The sequence below is a fragment of the Syngnathus floridae genome, chromosome 8, assembly GCF_059516105.1.
Source record: "Syngnathus floridae isolate MCC-2025c chromosome 8, RoL_Sflo_1.0, whole genome shotgun sequence".
NCBI lineage: Eukaryota > Metazoa > Chordata > Actinopteri > Syngnathiformes > Syngnathidae > Syngnathus > Syngnathus floridae.
Genome location: NC_142420.1, coordinates 13,173,970 through 13,190,342, shown reverse-complemented (window position 1 = coordinate 13,190,342; position 16,373 = coordinate 13,173,970). Strand labels below are relative to the sequence as shown.

Sequence of the window (16,373 nt, the reverse complement as noted above, 5' to 3'; positions counted from 1 at the left end):
CACACTAATGGACAGTGTAACCAGTGATAGGCCGGAGAGGAGAACCGCCATCATTGCCAGGGAACTGAGAAGATGCCGGATTGACATAGCTGCTCTTTCAGAAACCCGACGGGCAGAGGAAGGTCATCTGAAGGAGGAAAAGGGTGGATACACTTTCTTCTGGAAAGGAAAGGCCACAGATGAGCCTAGGATCCATGGGGTTGGTTTTTCCATCAAGAACCAACTGATCAGTCAGCTCTCTGAACTCCCTGTGGGAATCAGTGAGCGCCTGATGACACTCCGTCTGGTGCTGGCCAACAACCAGACGGCAACAGTTCTTAGTGCTTATGCACCTACCCTCATTTCCGATGAGGACAAAAAAGAGGCCTTCTATGCCTGTCTGGATGAGGTATTGTGAAAAATCCCCAACGAGGACAAGATTATTATATTGGGAGATTTCAATGCCAGAGTGGGCCGTGACCACCACCTCTGGAAGGGCACCATTGGAAAGGAAGGCATTGGAAACATCAACTCCAACGGGGTTTTGCTTCTTAGCAAATGTGCTCAATACGACCTTATCACCAATACCATCTTTCGCCTGAAGAACAAACTCAAGGGCTCATGGAGACACCCTCGCTCTAAACAATGGCATCTTATTGACTATGTCATAGTCAGAGCCAGGGATCAGCGCGACGTGAGTATCACAAAAGCCATGATGGATTCAGAGGCCTGCTGGACAGATCACCGCCTGATACGATCCACGATGTCCATCAGACTCAAGAGGAAGAGGGGACTGCAAAAGAAGCTGAGCCGGCAAAGACTAAACCTTGAGACCCTGAATAAAACTGCTGCCCTGCAGCTGTTTCAGGCCTCTCTTGGAGAAAGCCTCAATCAGGAATACCCTGAGGACACTGGAGCCTGCTCAAGTCTTCCATCCTCGACACCTGCAGTGCCACTCTCGGGTGCAAGGCCAGAAAGCATCAGGACTGGTTTGACGAGAACGACACAGAGATAGAACAGCTCATCTCCAAGAAAAGGGAAACCTTTCGTGTCTGGCAAAATAACATCACCTGCACAGCAAAGAGACAGGCTCACTCCAGAGCCAAGGCTGACGTCCAGAGCCGGGTGAGACAGATTAAAAACTCCTGGTGGACAGAAAGGGCACTGGAAATCCAGAGTTTGGCAGACTCTGGTGACACCAGAGGCTTTTTCAGTGCTACCAAGGCTGTCTACGGCCCAAGCCATCGCGGCCAAAACCCCGTGTGCTCTAAAGACGGGCAGGAGCTGTTGAAGGACAATGAGTCCATAAACAACCGGTGGAGAGAGCACTTTCAGGAACTCCTCAACCGTGACAGCACAACTCAGTCAGATTTCCTCAGTCACATCCCTCAGAGTCCCATCCGGGAAGACATGGGTGAACCCCCCACTTTAGCAGAAGTCCAAAATGCCATCAGGAGCCTGAAGAACAACAAGGCCTCTGGGCCAGATGGGATCCCAGCTGAGGTCCTAAAGGAAGGTGGACTAGAGCTCCAGCGCCACCTCCATTCCCTCTTTCTGAAGGTCTGGGAAAAAGAAGTACTCCCCTCGGAGCACAGAGATGCTCTGATAGTGACCATTTTAAAGAAAGGGGACAAAGCGGAATGTGGAAACTATAGGGGCATCTCGCACCTTTCAACAGTTGGCAAAGTACTTGCTCGTGTTCTTGCCAACCGCCTACTGCCACTGTCTGAGGAATTTCTCCCAGAATCGCAGTGCGGTTTTCGCCCAGCTAGAGGCACTGCAGACATGATTTTTACAGCACGCCAACTCCAGGAGAAATACCGTGAGCATAAACACCCTTTGTTCATGGCTTTCATAGACCTGACAAAGGCCTTTGACTCGGTGGATCGCCAGGCCCTATGGCACATCCTTCTGAGGTATGGTTGCCCGGATAAATACGTCAGAATACTGCGTTTATTACATGACGGAATGACTGCCACAGTGCTCAACAACAGCTCCTTGACTGAGCCTTTCACTGTAGAGATAGGGGTCAAACAGGGATGCATCATTGCACCCACCCATTGCACCCACCCTGTTCTCTGTCTTCATTGCCGCCATACTCCACCTCATCAACGAAGAACTACCACATGGAATCCCAATTTGGTACAGAACTGATGGCAGGTTCTTCAACCTTAACAGGTTCAAAGCCAAAACCAAGATCAGAACCACCACGGTTGTGGAGCTCCAGTATGCAGACGATAATGCCATTGCAGCACACTCTGCAGAAGACCTCCAGGGCATCCTGAACTCGTTCGCTAAGGCATACAGAGCCGTGGGTCTGACTGTGAACATCAAGAAGACCCGGGTGCTACATCAACCCCCACCCAACCAGCCATCTACTCCGCCCATCATAAATGTGGACAACACTGCACTTGAATATGTTCACCACTTCCCCTACCTCGGCTGCCTTCTCTCCTCCAAAGCGGACATTGACTCTGAGGTCAACCATCGCCTGAGCTGTGCCAGTGGAGCAGATGCCAGACTCCGGAAAAGAGTATTTGAAGACAGAGACCTCCGGGCTGACACCAAGCTCCTGGTTTACAAAGCTGTGGTTCTCCCCACCTTACTTTATGGGGCAGAATCATGGACAACCTACAGCAGGCATCTAAGAGCTCTTGAACAACACAACCAGAGAACCTTGAGGAAAATACTCAAATGGGAGTACAGACGCACAAACATCAGCGTTCTGGAGGAAGCCAGGATACAGAGCATCACCACTTAATAATGCAGCACCAACTCCGATGGACAGGACATCTCATCCGCATGGCTGACACCCGCCTCCCCAAACAGATATTATACTCCCAGCTGGAGAGAGGTCCGCGAGACCCGGGCAGGCAAAAGAAACGTTTTAAGGACAACCTCAAGACCAATCTCAAGAAATTCCAAATAACATCTCAGGACTGGGAGCGCATCGCCTTGAAGAGGAACTGCTGGAGGGCAGCGGTGCAAGAAGGTGCAGCACATCACGAAAAGGAACTCCGCCGTGTCGCAGAAACCAAACGACAACTCCGTAAGGAAAGACAAAAACAGGCTCCAGCACGACCACAACCCACCACCACTTTCCCCTGCCCACACTGCACAAAAATATGTGGATCCCAAATCGGCCTCTACGACCACCTGCGGACCCACAAGTAGACGACCCTGAGAAAAAGACAGTCATACTCGTCCCGAGTGACTGCCAATGATGATGTCTATTCTTGGTGTTGGATTTTGACAAATATATTTGCCCCAAAAGTGCTACTTATACTCTGGTGCGACTTATATATGGTTTTTTTCACTGTATTGTGCATTTTATGGCTGGCGCGACTTATACTCTGGTGCCACTTATAGTCTGAAAATTACGGTATATCTTGTCATGGGACAACACTGAAGAAATTACATTTTGAGACAATGTTAAGTAGTCCCTGTAGAGCTTGGATAGCAAAGTAAATTTATTGTTACTTCAAAGTAACTCAAAATACAACGATGAATGTGTAAAATGCTGGCGACAAAAGTGAGAACACCCCAACTGAAAATGTCAAAATTGGACACAAATGTCAATATTTTGTGTGGCCACCATTTTTTTCCAGCACTGCCGTAACCCTTTTAGTCATGGAGTTAACCAGAGCTTCATAGGTCGCCGCTGGAATTCTCGTCCACGCTTCCATGATGACATGACGGAGCTGGTGGATGTTGGACACCTTGCGCTCCTCCACCTTCCGTTTGAGGATGCCCCGCAGATGTATAATAGGGTTTAGGTCTGGGGACATGCTTGGCCAGTCCATCACCTTCACCCTCAGCTTCTTTAACAAGGCAGCGGTCATCTTGGAGTTGTGTTTGGGGTCGTTATCGTGTTGGAATACTGCTCCGCGGCCCAGTTTACAGAGGGAGGGGCTCATGCTCTGCTTCAGTATTCCACAGTACATGTTGGCATTCATTGTTCCCTCAATGAACTGTAGCTCACCAGTGCCAGCAGCATTCATACAGCCCCAGACCATGACGCTCCCACCACCATGCTTGACTGTAGGCAAGACACACTTGTCTTTGTACTCTTTACCTGGTTGCTGCCCCACATGCTGGACACCATCTGAACCAAATATGTTTATCTTGGTCTCATCAGACCACAGGACATGGTTTCAGTAACCCATATCTTTAGTCTGCTTGTCTTCAGAGTATGGGTTAAAATATATATATATATATATATATATATATAAAAAAAAAAAAAAACTTTTTCCTCACCCCCCGTGGGTGGTATCTTTTTCCCTTCAAGCTCGGGTCCTCTACCAGAGGCCTGGGAGCTTGAGGGTTCTACGCAGTATCTTTGCTGTTCCTAGTACTGCACTTTTCTGGACTGAGATGTCAGATGTTTTTCCTGGGATCTGTATGAGCCACTCCTCCAGTTTGGGGGTTACTGCCCCTAGTGCTCCAATGACCACAGGTACCACTGAAGTCTTAACTCTCCACGTCTTCTCCAGCTCTTCTCTGAGCCCTTGATATTTCTCAAGTTTCTCATGTTCCTTTTTCCTAATGTTACCATCATTTGGGATGGCTATGTCAACCACAACGGCTTTCCTCTGCTCTTTGTCCACCACCACAATGTCCGGTTGGTTCGCCATTACCATTCTGTCTGTCTGGATCTGGAAGTCCCAGAGGATCTTGGCTTGGTCATTCTCTACCACCTTTGGAGGTGTTTCCCACTTGGATCTTGGGACTTCCAGTCCATACTCTGCACAGATGTTCCTGTACACTATTCCAGCTACTTGGTTATGGCGCTCCATGTATGCTTTACCTGCCAGCATCTTACACCCTGCAGTTATGTGCTGGATTGTCTCAGGACCTTCTTTGCACAATTTACACCTGGGGTCTTGTCTGGTGTGGTAGATTTGGGCCTCTATTGCTCTGGTGCTCAAGGCCTGTTCTGGTGCAGCCAGGATCAGTGCCTCTGTGCTGTCCTTCAGACCAGCTCTTTCTAGCCATTGGTAGGATTTCTGGATATCAGCTACTTCAGCTATGTTTCGGTGGTACATCCCATGTAGGGGCTTGTCCTCCCATGATGGTCCCTCCAGCACCTCATCTTCCTTTGATGCCCATTGTCTGAGACATTCACTGAGCACGTCATCCGTTGGGGCCTTATCCCTGATGTACTTATGGACCTTGGATGTTTCATCTTGGATAGTGGCTCTCACGCTCGCTAGTCCTCGGCCTCCTTCTTTACGGCTAGTGTACAGTCTCAGGGTGCTGGACTTGGGATGGAACCCTCCATGCATGGTTAGGAGCTTCCGTGTCTTGATATCTGTGGTCTGTATATCTTCCTTTGGCCACCGTATGATTCCTGCAGGGTATCTGATTACTGGTAGGGCGTAGCTGTTAATGGCTAGGGACTTGTTCTTGCCATTGAGCTGACTTCTTAGGACTTGCCTTACTCGATGGAGGTATTTGGCTGTGGCTGCTTTCCTTGTTTCCTCGTCAAGGTTGCCATTTGCCTGTGGAATTCCAAGGTATTTGTAGCTGTCCTCAATGTCTGCTATTGTTCCTTCTGGGAGTGAGACCCCCTCTGTGTGGATTACCTTTCCTCTTTTAGTCACCATGCGGCCAAATTTCTCAAGTCCGAATGACATTCCGATGTCAGAGCTGTAGATCCTGGTAGTGTGGATCAGGGAGTCAATGTCCCGCTCGTTCTTAGCGTACAGCTTTATGTCATCCATGTAGAGGAGGTGGCTGATGGTGGCCCCATTCCTGAGTTGGTATCCATAGCCCGTCTTGTTGATTATTTGGCTGAGGGGGTTCAGTCCTATACAGAACAGCATTGGGGACAGAGCGTCTCCTTGGTATATACCACATTTGATGGTCACGTGTGCAAGTGGCTTGCCATTGGCTTCAAGTGTGGTTTTCCACTGTTTCATCGAGTTGGCGATGAAGGTTCTCAGAGTCCTATTGATGTTGTACAGCCTCAAGCATTCAGTGATCCAAGTATGTGGCATTGAGTCATATGCTTTCTTGTAATCAATCCAGGCAGTGCTCAGGTTGGTACGTCTAGTTCTGCAGTCTTGGGTGACTGTTCTATCCACCAGGAGTTGATGTTTTGCTCCTCTGGTATTTTTACCAATCCCTTTCTGAGCAGTGCTCATGTATTGATCCATGCGCCTGCTGATCTTATCTGATATTATGCCCGACATCAGCTTCCATGTTGTGGAGAGGCAGGTGATTGGCCGGTAGTTGGATGGGACTGTACCCTTTGATGGATCCTTCTGGATCAGGATCGTACGCCCTTGGGTTAGCCATTCAGGGTGAGTCCCATCCCTTAGCAGCTGGTTCATTTGTGCTGCCAGGCGCTCATGGAGAGTTGTAAGTTTCTTGAGCCAGTAGCTGTGGATCATGTCAGGGCCTGGTGCTGTCCAGTTTTTCATTCCTGAGACTCTTCTCTGGATGTCTGCCACTGTGATGGTTACTGGGTTCTGTTCAGGGAGCTTGCTGTGGTCCTTTCTCAGAGCCACCAGCCACTGTGCATCCTTCTTATGTGATGCCTCCCGCTCCCATATATCCTTCCAGTACTGTTCAGTTTCCAGCCTTGGTGGGTCTGCTCTGCTATTATTCCCCTGCCACTGAGCGTACACTTTTGCTGGTTGTGTTGTGAACAACCTGTTTATTAGTCTGGCTTCATTCTCTCTTGTGTACCTCTTTAGGCGGCTGGCCAAGGCTTGGAGTCTTTGTTTGGCAGTTTCGAGTGCTTCAGGTATGGGCATCTGGCTGTATTTCTTGGGAACTTGCTTTTTCATTGCACCTTTCTGGGCCTCTCTCATTTGCCTCACTTCTCTCCGTGCTATCTTGATTTTTGCCTCCAGCCTTCTCTTCCATGGTGGGCACTGTTGTGGTCGCATATGGTCATTCTTCTTGTAGCCAAGCATTTCTAGGATCACTGCTGCTGAGGTGTATATCAGCTCTTTGGTTTCAGTGATGGGTATATATATATATATATATATATATATATATATATATATATATATATATATATATATATATGGTGGTCGGGACGAGGCAAGACACACTGGCACAAGACAAGGGGAAGACACGGACTAAATACACACAAAAGGGCGGGGACACAGGTGCTGACAATTAGTGTCAACTACACAGGTGCACACAATCGGGATCAGGGAAGACAAGACAACCAAACACCGAGGAAGGAAACACGAACTGAAACGGAAGGGATGACAAAATAAAACAGGAAGTAAAGTTACGACGCCGACGAGACAGAAAACCGGAAAAATAAACGCGACCGCATGACATAACCCCCCCCCTAGGGCCGGATCCTAGACGGCCCAGGAGCCTCAGGGTGAGCTGCATAAAAGTCCTCAAATAGACCCGGGTCCAAAATATAACTAGGCGGCACCCATTGCCGCTCCTCCGGCCCATAACCCTCCCAGTCCACCAGGTACTGCCAGCCCCGGCCTCTTCTGCGCACGTCCAACAGTTCTTTCACGGTGTAGGCCGTCCCACCTCCCACAGTCCGCGGAGGCGGGGGCGGCGCAGGACCTGGCACCAATGGACTGTCCACAACCGGCTTGACCTTCCCGACGTGAAAGGTGGGGTGGACTGCAAGGGACCTGGGCAAGCGGAGACGCACCGCGGCCGGGTGCACGACCTTGGCAATGGGGAACGGACCCACGAAGCGAGGCGCCAGTTTCCTGGAGTCCCCCCGGTGGGGGAGATCCTTGGCGGACAGCCAGACACGTTGACCTCGCTGGTACACGGGCGCCGGACGTCTCCTCCGGTCAGCCATCCGCTTGACCCAGTCCCCCTGTCGGACCAGCGTGGCCCGTGCCGCCGACGAGACGCGACGACAGCGGCGCACCAAGGCGTGGGCCGAGGTCACCGTCACCTCCGGCTCACTGTCAGGGAAGACTGGGGGCTGGTAGCCATACACACACTTGAATGGGGACATACCTGTAGCCGTGGTGGGCAGGGAGTTGTGGGCATACTCCACCCAGGTGAGGTTCTTGCTCCACGAGGAGGGGTTCTGGGAGACCAGGCAGCGGAGACTTGTCTCCAACTGCTGATTGATGCGTTCCGTCTGCCCGTTTGCCTCCGGATGATAGCCCAACGTGAGACTCACGGTTGCCCCTATGAGCCTGCAAAACTCCCTCCAAAACCTGGATATGAATTGGGGCCCCCTATCAGAAACAATGTCTTTCGGGAACCCATGAATCCGGAATACGTGGTCCATCATCACTGTGGCCGTTCGTTTAGCGGACGGGAGCTTGGGCAAGGCGATAAAGTGAGCCATCTTTGAGAATCTGTCTACCACCGTGAGTATGGTTGTTCGCCCATGTGAGGCCGGAAGCCCGGTGACGAAGTCCATGGATATCTCTGCCCACGGACGCGAAGGAATGGGTAGGGGATACAGCAACCCCATACGGGCGCCGTGGGAGTTCTTATTCCGGGCGCAGACGGGACAGGCTGCAACGTATTCTTTGACGTCTGCCCTCATGGAGGGCCACCAGAATCGCTGCTGGATGACAAACAGGGTTCTGCGCATGCCCGGATGACAGGAGAGTCTGGAGGTGTGAGCCCAATGGACGACTTGGGATCGTAATTGATCGGGGACAAATAGTCTGTTCTCAGGGCAACCACTAGGGGGTGGCTTGTTACCATTGGCCCGCTGTACCCGGCCTTCGATTGGCCAGGTCACTGCTCTCACCAGGCAATGAGGAGGCAGAATGGATTCGGGCTTCTTAATTTCTGGATCTGAGTTGTAGACACGGGAGAGGGCGTCAGGTTTGGTGTTTTTGGTTCCCGGTCTGTAAGACAGAGTAAAGTTAAAACGATTGAAAAAAAGTGACCAGCGGGCTTGGCGGGAATTCAATCTCTTAGCTGACTTTATGTATTCTAAATTCTTATGGTCTGTCCAGACCAAAAAAGGCTGCTGTGCTCCCTCCAACCAATGTCTACATTCTTCCAATGCCAGTTTTACTGCCAACAGTTCGCGATCTCCCACGTCGTAATTCTGTTCGGCGGGCGTCAGCCGTCGAGACAGGAACGCGCACGGATGGAGCTTGTTGTCGCTCTTGGCTCTCTGTGATAGAATGGCCCCTACTCCTCGATTGGAGGCGTCCACCTCCACCACAAACTGTCGTGACGGGTCGGGAAGCGTGAGGATGGGAGCGGTGCTGAAGCGGTTCTTCAGCTCCTGGAAGGCCGCCCCCGCCTCCGCCGACCAGCGGAAGGGAACCTTAGGAGACGTTAGCGCGTGCAAGGGAGCCGCCGTGGCACTGAAGCCCTTGATGAACCGCCTATAAAAATTGGCAAAGCCCAGGAATTGCTGCACCTTTCTGCGTGAGTCAGGGGTAGGCCATTCCGTTACCGCGCTAACTTTCGCCGGGTCCATCTCAACTTTGCCCGGGGCTACGATGAAACCGAGAAAAGATACGGCGTTCGTGTGGAATTCGCTTTTCTCGGCCTTTACGTACAGTTGGTGTGCAAGGAGTCGTCGCAGCACCGTCTCGACGTGAAACCTATGGGTCTTCAGATCCGGGGAATAAATCAAAATATCATCCAAATATACGTACACAAAACGGTCCAAACAGTCTCTCAAAACATCATTTATCATGGCCTGAAACACAGCGGGAGCATTGGTGAGGCCAAATGGCATGACTAGGTATTCAAAGTGTCCTCGATGGGTGTTGAACCCTGTCTTCCATTCGTCCCCTTCCCGGATGCGCACTAGATGGTATGCGTTGCGCAGATCTAACTTTGTGAACACCCGGGCTTGCTGTAATTGGTCGAACACGGTCGACATCAGTGGGAGCGGATACCGGTTCTTGATTGTGATCTGATTGAGGGGACTATAGTCAATACAGGGACGTAGGGTGCCGTCCTTCTTGCCTACGAAAAAGAACCCCGCCCCCGCAGGCGACGATGATGGTCGAATCAGTCCCGCTTGCAGGGAGGAGTCTATATATTCGTTCAAGGCTTGCTTTTCAGGTCCCGAAAGAGAATAAAGCCTCCCCTTGGGTATGGTTGAACCCGGCAGGAGTTCAATGGCGCAATCATACGGACGGTGGGGAGGTAGGGAGGTAGCCTTGGCCTTGCTGAATACCTCGGCCCATTGGTGGTAACACGCAGGAACCCCGGTTAAGTCTGGGGTTTGCGCGTCTAGAGCAGGAGGCACAGCGCGCGGGTTAGACTTGACAGTTGGGCCCCCATCCCGTTATTTCCCCTGATCCCCAGTCTATAGCGGGGTTGTGGCATTGAAGCCATGGATACCCGAGAATGAGAGGGTTCATTGGAGAGGTCACGACATGTAGCCGTATATTCTCATGGTGGGGCCCAATCGACAGCGAGACAGGTTCTGTTATGTGGGTTACCTCAAAAAGTGCCTGTCCATTGAGTGCCTTAGCTTTCCTGAGTGTTCAGCAGGTCAGTCTTTACCCCCCATCGGCGAGCAAATGCCCAGTCTATCAAGCTTTCAGCCGCTCCTGAGTCTATTAGTACTTCAAGTTCTATTTCTTTTCCCAGCTGTGTAATCCTGCCCTTGGGGAGCACTCGCCCCGGGGACAGAGCCGCAGAGAAGGCGCTTACCTTCAGGGTCCTCCTCACCGGACAAGAGAGGAGGAGGTGTCCGAGCTCACCGCAGTAGTAGCATCTTCCTTCCCGGCGTCGCCGTAACTTCTCCTCCTCTGTCAACTTAGCTCTGCCCAACTGCATCGGTTCTGGCTCCTGGCGCTGCCGATCCCCGTCCGGCCTGGATTGGTTAGCGTCTAGGATGGAAGGATCGGCTACTGGATCGAAGGCGGGGGCGTTCCTGCTTCGGTGCTTCCTCCACACTTGCAGCCGGTTGTCTGTGCGGATAGCCAGAGCGATGAGGTCGGTGGGAAGATCTAGGGGGATTAGCTGATCCTGTATGGATCCAGAGAGGCCCCGGAGGAAGATGTCATACAGTGCCGTCGCGTTCCAACCGCACTCCGCGGCCAGCGTGCGGAAACGGATGGCGTAATCTCCGACGGTATCTTGTCCCTGGACTATCTGACAGAGTTGGCGAGCCTTTTCTCGGTCAGCGGAGATTGGATCGAACACCGTTCGCAGAGCCTCGATAAAAGCGGGGAGAGAGCGACAGGAGATGGAATCCCTGGCCCATTCCGCGGTGGCCCACGTGCGGGCCCTTCCCGTCAGGTATGATACCATGTAGGCCACCTTGGAGCGCTCGGTGGGGAAATCTGCTGGGGACCTCTCAAATTGCATCTCGCATTCAGTAATAAAGGCCCGGCTAAGGCCGGGTTCACCGGAGTAGCGCTCTGGAGGAGCCAGTCTGGCACCGCCGGTCATGGGAGCTATTGCAAGGGGAGTAACTGGGGAAGCAGCGGGTGTACTGGAGGTCGCTGCTGGTCCCGCGTTTAAGAGCGAGAGCACGTCCTGCATTTGCTGACCCAGCTTTGCTACTTGGGTGGCGACCGCTCCTCTGAAGTCTTCTTGACTCTTAGCGAGTCCTCGGATTTCTTCACCCAAGTCGCCCACTTGCCTCTGGTGCTGGGCGAGCTGTGAGGCATGGGAGCGCACTGCGGCGCACAGGTGCTCCGACTCTGCCGAGTCCATGTCTGGCCAGTGTGTACTGTCAGGCTGGGAACAAGGCGGAGGACTCGGATGCAGAGGCGTTTCTTTCTCTGATTTATTCCAGCACACACACTGATCAAAAGTACAACTCAAAACGCCTCTTGCGAGGGAAAACACACGGCAAAAAGTTCAAACAAAAGCGTCGCACTGGGGCGAGACAAAAAGGCTATGGGGATCAAGGCACTAACAAAAAGCGTCGCTCGGTGGCGAGACAAAAAGGCTATGGGGATCAAGGCACTAACAAAAAGCGTCGCTCTGTGGCGAGACAAAAAGGAGGAATCTTACTGAGAGCTCGGACGTCAAAGAATCGCTGGTGGTCGGGACGAGGCAAGACACACTGGCACAAGACAAGGGGAAGACACGGACTAAATACACACAAAAGGGCGGGGACACAGGTGCTGACAATTAGTGTCAACTACACAGGTGCACACAATCGGGATCAGGGAAGACAAGACAACCAAACACCGAGGAAGGAAACACGAACTGAAACGGAAGGGATGACAAAATAAAACAGGAAGTAAAGTTACGACACCGACGAGACAGAAAACCGGAAAAATAAACGCGACCGCATGACACGCTTTGAGTTGTTGCTTCCTGTCTCCCACCAGTTAATCCTTGTGAGTAACACTCTGCATTCGAGTCCTGTGCCTTGAACCCAGCCTATATATATATATATATATATATATATATATATATATATATATATATATATATATATATATATATATATATATATATATATATATATATATATATATATATATATATATATATATATATATATATATATACACACACACATGTCAATCTCATCATTGCAACCTGGAACGTCGGCACACTTTTGGATGCGTGTGATGACTCTTGTCGGCCCCGAAGAAGAACAGCGCTGGTAGCCCGTGAGCTGCAAAGATACAACATCGCTATTGCAGCTCTCAGCGAAACCCGCTTCCATGGAGAGGACTCTATAACAGAGGTGAAAGAAGGCTACACCTTCTTCTGGAAGGGGCTACCGGAAGGCTCCCACCGTCTCCCCGGTGTAGGTTTTGCTGTGCGATCAAGCCTACTTCAGAGGATCCCTGAATCTCCAGCCAGCATCAGTGAAAGACTGATGACCTGGCGGATTCCCCTCACAAACAACCGATATGCCACCCTTATCAGTGCATATGCTCCAACATTGGATGCTGACCCTGAGTGCAAGGAACTCTTCTATGCACACCGCCATAAATAAAACAGCTCCCACCAACAAGCTCATTCTACTTGGCGATTTCAACGCGAGAGTGGGCTCTGACGGTGTTTTATGGAAGGATGTTCTTGGGCAGCACGGTGTTGGCAAGCTTAATGCGATTGGTCTCCGCCTCCTCACATTTTGCTCTGAGTATCGACTGGTGATCACAAACACCTTGTTCCAGCTGAAGAACAAGTCCAAGACCTCCTGGCAACATCCTCGCTCCAAACACTGGCATCTCCTGGATTACATCATTGTCCGCCAAGCTGACAGGAAGGAGGTGCGAGTCACTAGAGCCATGCGTGGAGCTGACTGCTGGACAGATCACCATCTAATCAGAGCCAAACTCACTCTGGAACTCCGCCCTCCTCTCAGGAAAACACCACCCTGCAGGTGGCTCAACTGTGACGCACTGAAGTCTACGCACTCAGTCAACCTGCTCATGGAACAGATTTCTCTACAACTGTCTAAGATCCCTGAAACACCAACTGATGTCAACATCAGTGCTACCTGGAGCACCCTCCGCACTGCCATTCACCAGGCGGCAGTAGAATCCATAGGGTACACCAGACGGAGACACCAAGACTGGTTCAACAACAGTGCACCTGGAATATACAACCTACTTCAGGCAAAACACAAGGACCTTGCAGCTCACCTTTCCTACCCCCAATCTAGCTCGCTGAAAGCCAGTTACAACGACATCCGGGTTGAAACCCAGCGCACCCTCAGAGCCATGGAGAACAATTGGTGGGTCAAGAAAGCGAGCGAGATACAACATCACGCGGATACTAACAACTCCCGTGCTTTCTATGATGCCATCAAGTCTATCTATGGCCCACAGAGAAAGAACATAGCCCCGGTCAGATCAGCAGATGGTACCATCCTGTACAAGAACAAACAACAGATCCTTGAAAGATGGGCTGAGCATTTCAACACCCTGCTGGACACCTCATACCCAACCCGCATGGACACACTTGCCGACCTCCCCTGCCTGCCACCTGTCATTGATCAAGACTCCCCCCCCCCAACACCCCCCTCCCCCCGTTTGGCCGAGGTACGGAAAGCCATCGCCAGCCTGAAAAACAACAAGAGCCCGGGCCTTGATGGAATCCCGGCAGAAATTCTGAAGCTCCTCAGACTACACCAGCTGATCACCACCATCTGGTCATCTGAAGTCATCCCGCAAGATTGGAAGGATGCCAACATCATAACAATCTTTAAGCGCAAAGGTGACAAAATAGACTGTGGGAACAGCAGAGGCATTTCCCTCTTATCAGCGGCCGGGAAGGTGCTAGCACGGATCATGCTACTCCGCCTAGCATCCCATGCACTGTTGACATGATTTTTGTTGCTAGACAGGTACAGGAGAAATGCAGAGAACACGGCAAAGACCTGTAGCTAGCTTTCATCGATTTGTCCAAGGCCTTTGACACAGGCAACCGGGAATTGTTGTGGGAAGTGCTGGGGAAGCTTGGGGTTCCACCCAAGTTCAGAAACCTCCTGCGTCAGTTTCACGACGAAATGCAAGCCTGTTGATGGCCAACAGTCCACATTCTTCAGTGTGGATGTGGGGGTCAAGCAAGGGTGTGCCAACCATTTTCAACATTTTCCTCTCTACCATCACCCTCCTCTCTGATAAACTCCTTGACCCCTCCGATGGGGTACAGATACAGTACAGATTGGATGGCAACCTATTCAATATTCCACGCCTCCAAGCCTTCACCAAAACCACCACCCAACACATCCTGGATCTACAGTATGCAGACGACTGTTCTCTCCTCGCTCACTCACCACAGTCCCTACAGCGTGCACAAAATGTGGTCACCTCCTTGTACAGCGCCATTGGTCTTCAAATTAATATCAAGAAAACACAGATAGTTGTGCAAGAGTCCACCCCCCAAACCTGTGCGCCCACCTTCACCCTCGATGGTCATCCCCTTGCCATCGTCCGACAGTTCACCTACCTAGGCAGTATTCTGTCCCCCTCCTGCAACATCGACGACGACATTCAGGTCCACATCGGCCTAGCCTCCGCTGCCTTTGGCAGGCTCAGCTCCAGGGTCTTCCAGAATAGGAGTCTCACTATCTCCACCAAAGCAGCTGTGTATAAGGCAGTATGTCTGTCTACACTGCAATATGGCTCGGAAACCTGGACCTCCTACCAGAGGCACATTCGTACCCTAGAGGCCTTCCACACCCGCTGCCTGCAAAGGATCCTGGGTGTGTCTTGGGAAGCCAGCGTGCCCTATGTTGAGATCTTCGACCAGACCCACACACTCAGCATTGCCCTGATCCTTGCGCAGAAACATCTACGTTGGGTAGGTCATGTGATCCATATGCCTACCCACCGCCTCCCTAGGCAGATCCTCTATGGCCAGCTTTTGCGTGGTCAGAGTTCTGCAGGGGGCCAGAAAAAGCGCTACAAGGATCACCTCAAAACCCTCCTGAAGAAGTGTGACATTACACCTACAGCGCTCGAGTCCCTGGCTGCTGTTCGCCACACCCGGAGTTCCACCTGCCACCAGGGTATTACTCACTTTCAGGAGCAGGCCACAGAGAGGAGGATACAACGCCGTGCACAGAGGCATCACCGTGCTGCAGGGCCAACGCCCTCCAGTACCATATGTGGCAAGACCTGCGGATCACGTATCGGCCTGCACAGCCACATGGCTATGCACCGCCGCAAAACACCCCAATAACTGTCCATACTTTTAATCTGGAGCAACTTCATCATCGAAATCGATGGACTGCTACACAGTGGAACCTCGATTTAACACACTACTGAAAGTAGGGGTCATTCATTAGGATTGGTCGTCCTTATTGTTAAACTGAAGTAATTTCAGTATAATGGCCACCTGCTTCCACTGCAACTGTCACGTGACTGATACAGCAAATAAACTGCTCAAAAACATGTGTTGGTGTAGGAAAAGAGAAGAATCAATGCTGGCACATGCAATTATTCTGCAGAAAAACTATTAATATTGACGTGCAGGAATGTTACTGAGAAAAATGCCAGTGTAGATGTACGAACGGGTCACGTTCAGAATGTGTAGTGTGTGTAAGCAGTAAATTGAGCATTGAGCTAGAGAGAGCTTTTGTGCTTCCGGCAGTCTTCAGTGCTTCATCGCCCACTGCCCTGCCCTTTCTTTTGAACTTTCATGCACCCTTCTCCACTCAAAGCAACAACTTTTCTTTGAGTGAAAGTTGGGGGGAAATATATATAAACTGAACTGTAATAAAATCAAATGGTACTCTTTCAGGTCTATTTGGAGAAGATGGTGGGGCTCGGTGAATTCTGAATGACCTAAATAATCTCTAATCACGCCAATAAACGACCAGAACAAATTAATTCTTTTACTGAACAAACCAGCACAAATGAAACAGATTAACCACCCTTCCCCCCCAAAATATGTTTTTGTTAATGTGGAATTAAAGCGGATCTGTGGAGGTCCCACATTGAGGTCTTGCTGGGGAAAGGGAGCAATTATGTAAAGTTTGTTCAATATCTGGTGCCCCCATTTTTGTGTCAAGGCTTGTATTTGCCAAA

General features: G+C 50.9%; 1 long non-coding RNA gene and 1 pseudogene across 2 annotated transcripts in view; one reads left to right on the top strand and one right to left on the bottom strand.

Annotated features, from left to right (window-relative positions):
- LOC148394652 (uncharacterized) overlaps window positions 1–16,373 on the bottom strand; it is a 130,107-nt gene that overhangs the window by 42,395 nt on the left and 71,339 nt on the right. The window lies entirely within an intron of this gene.
- On the top strand, window positions 587–15,525 carry LOC148394654 (uncharacterized; annotated as a pseudogene).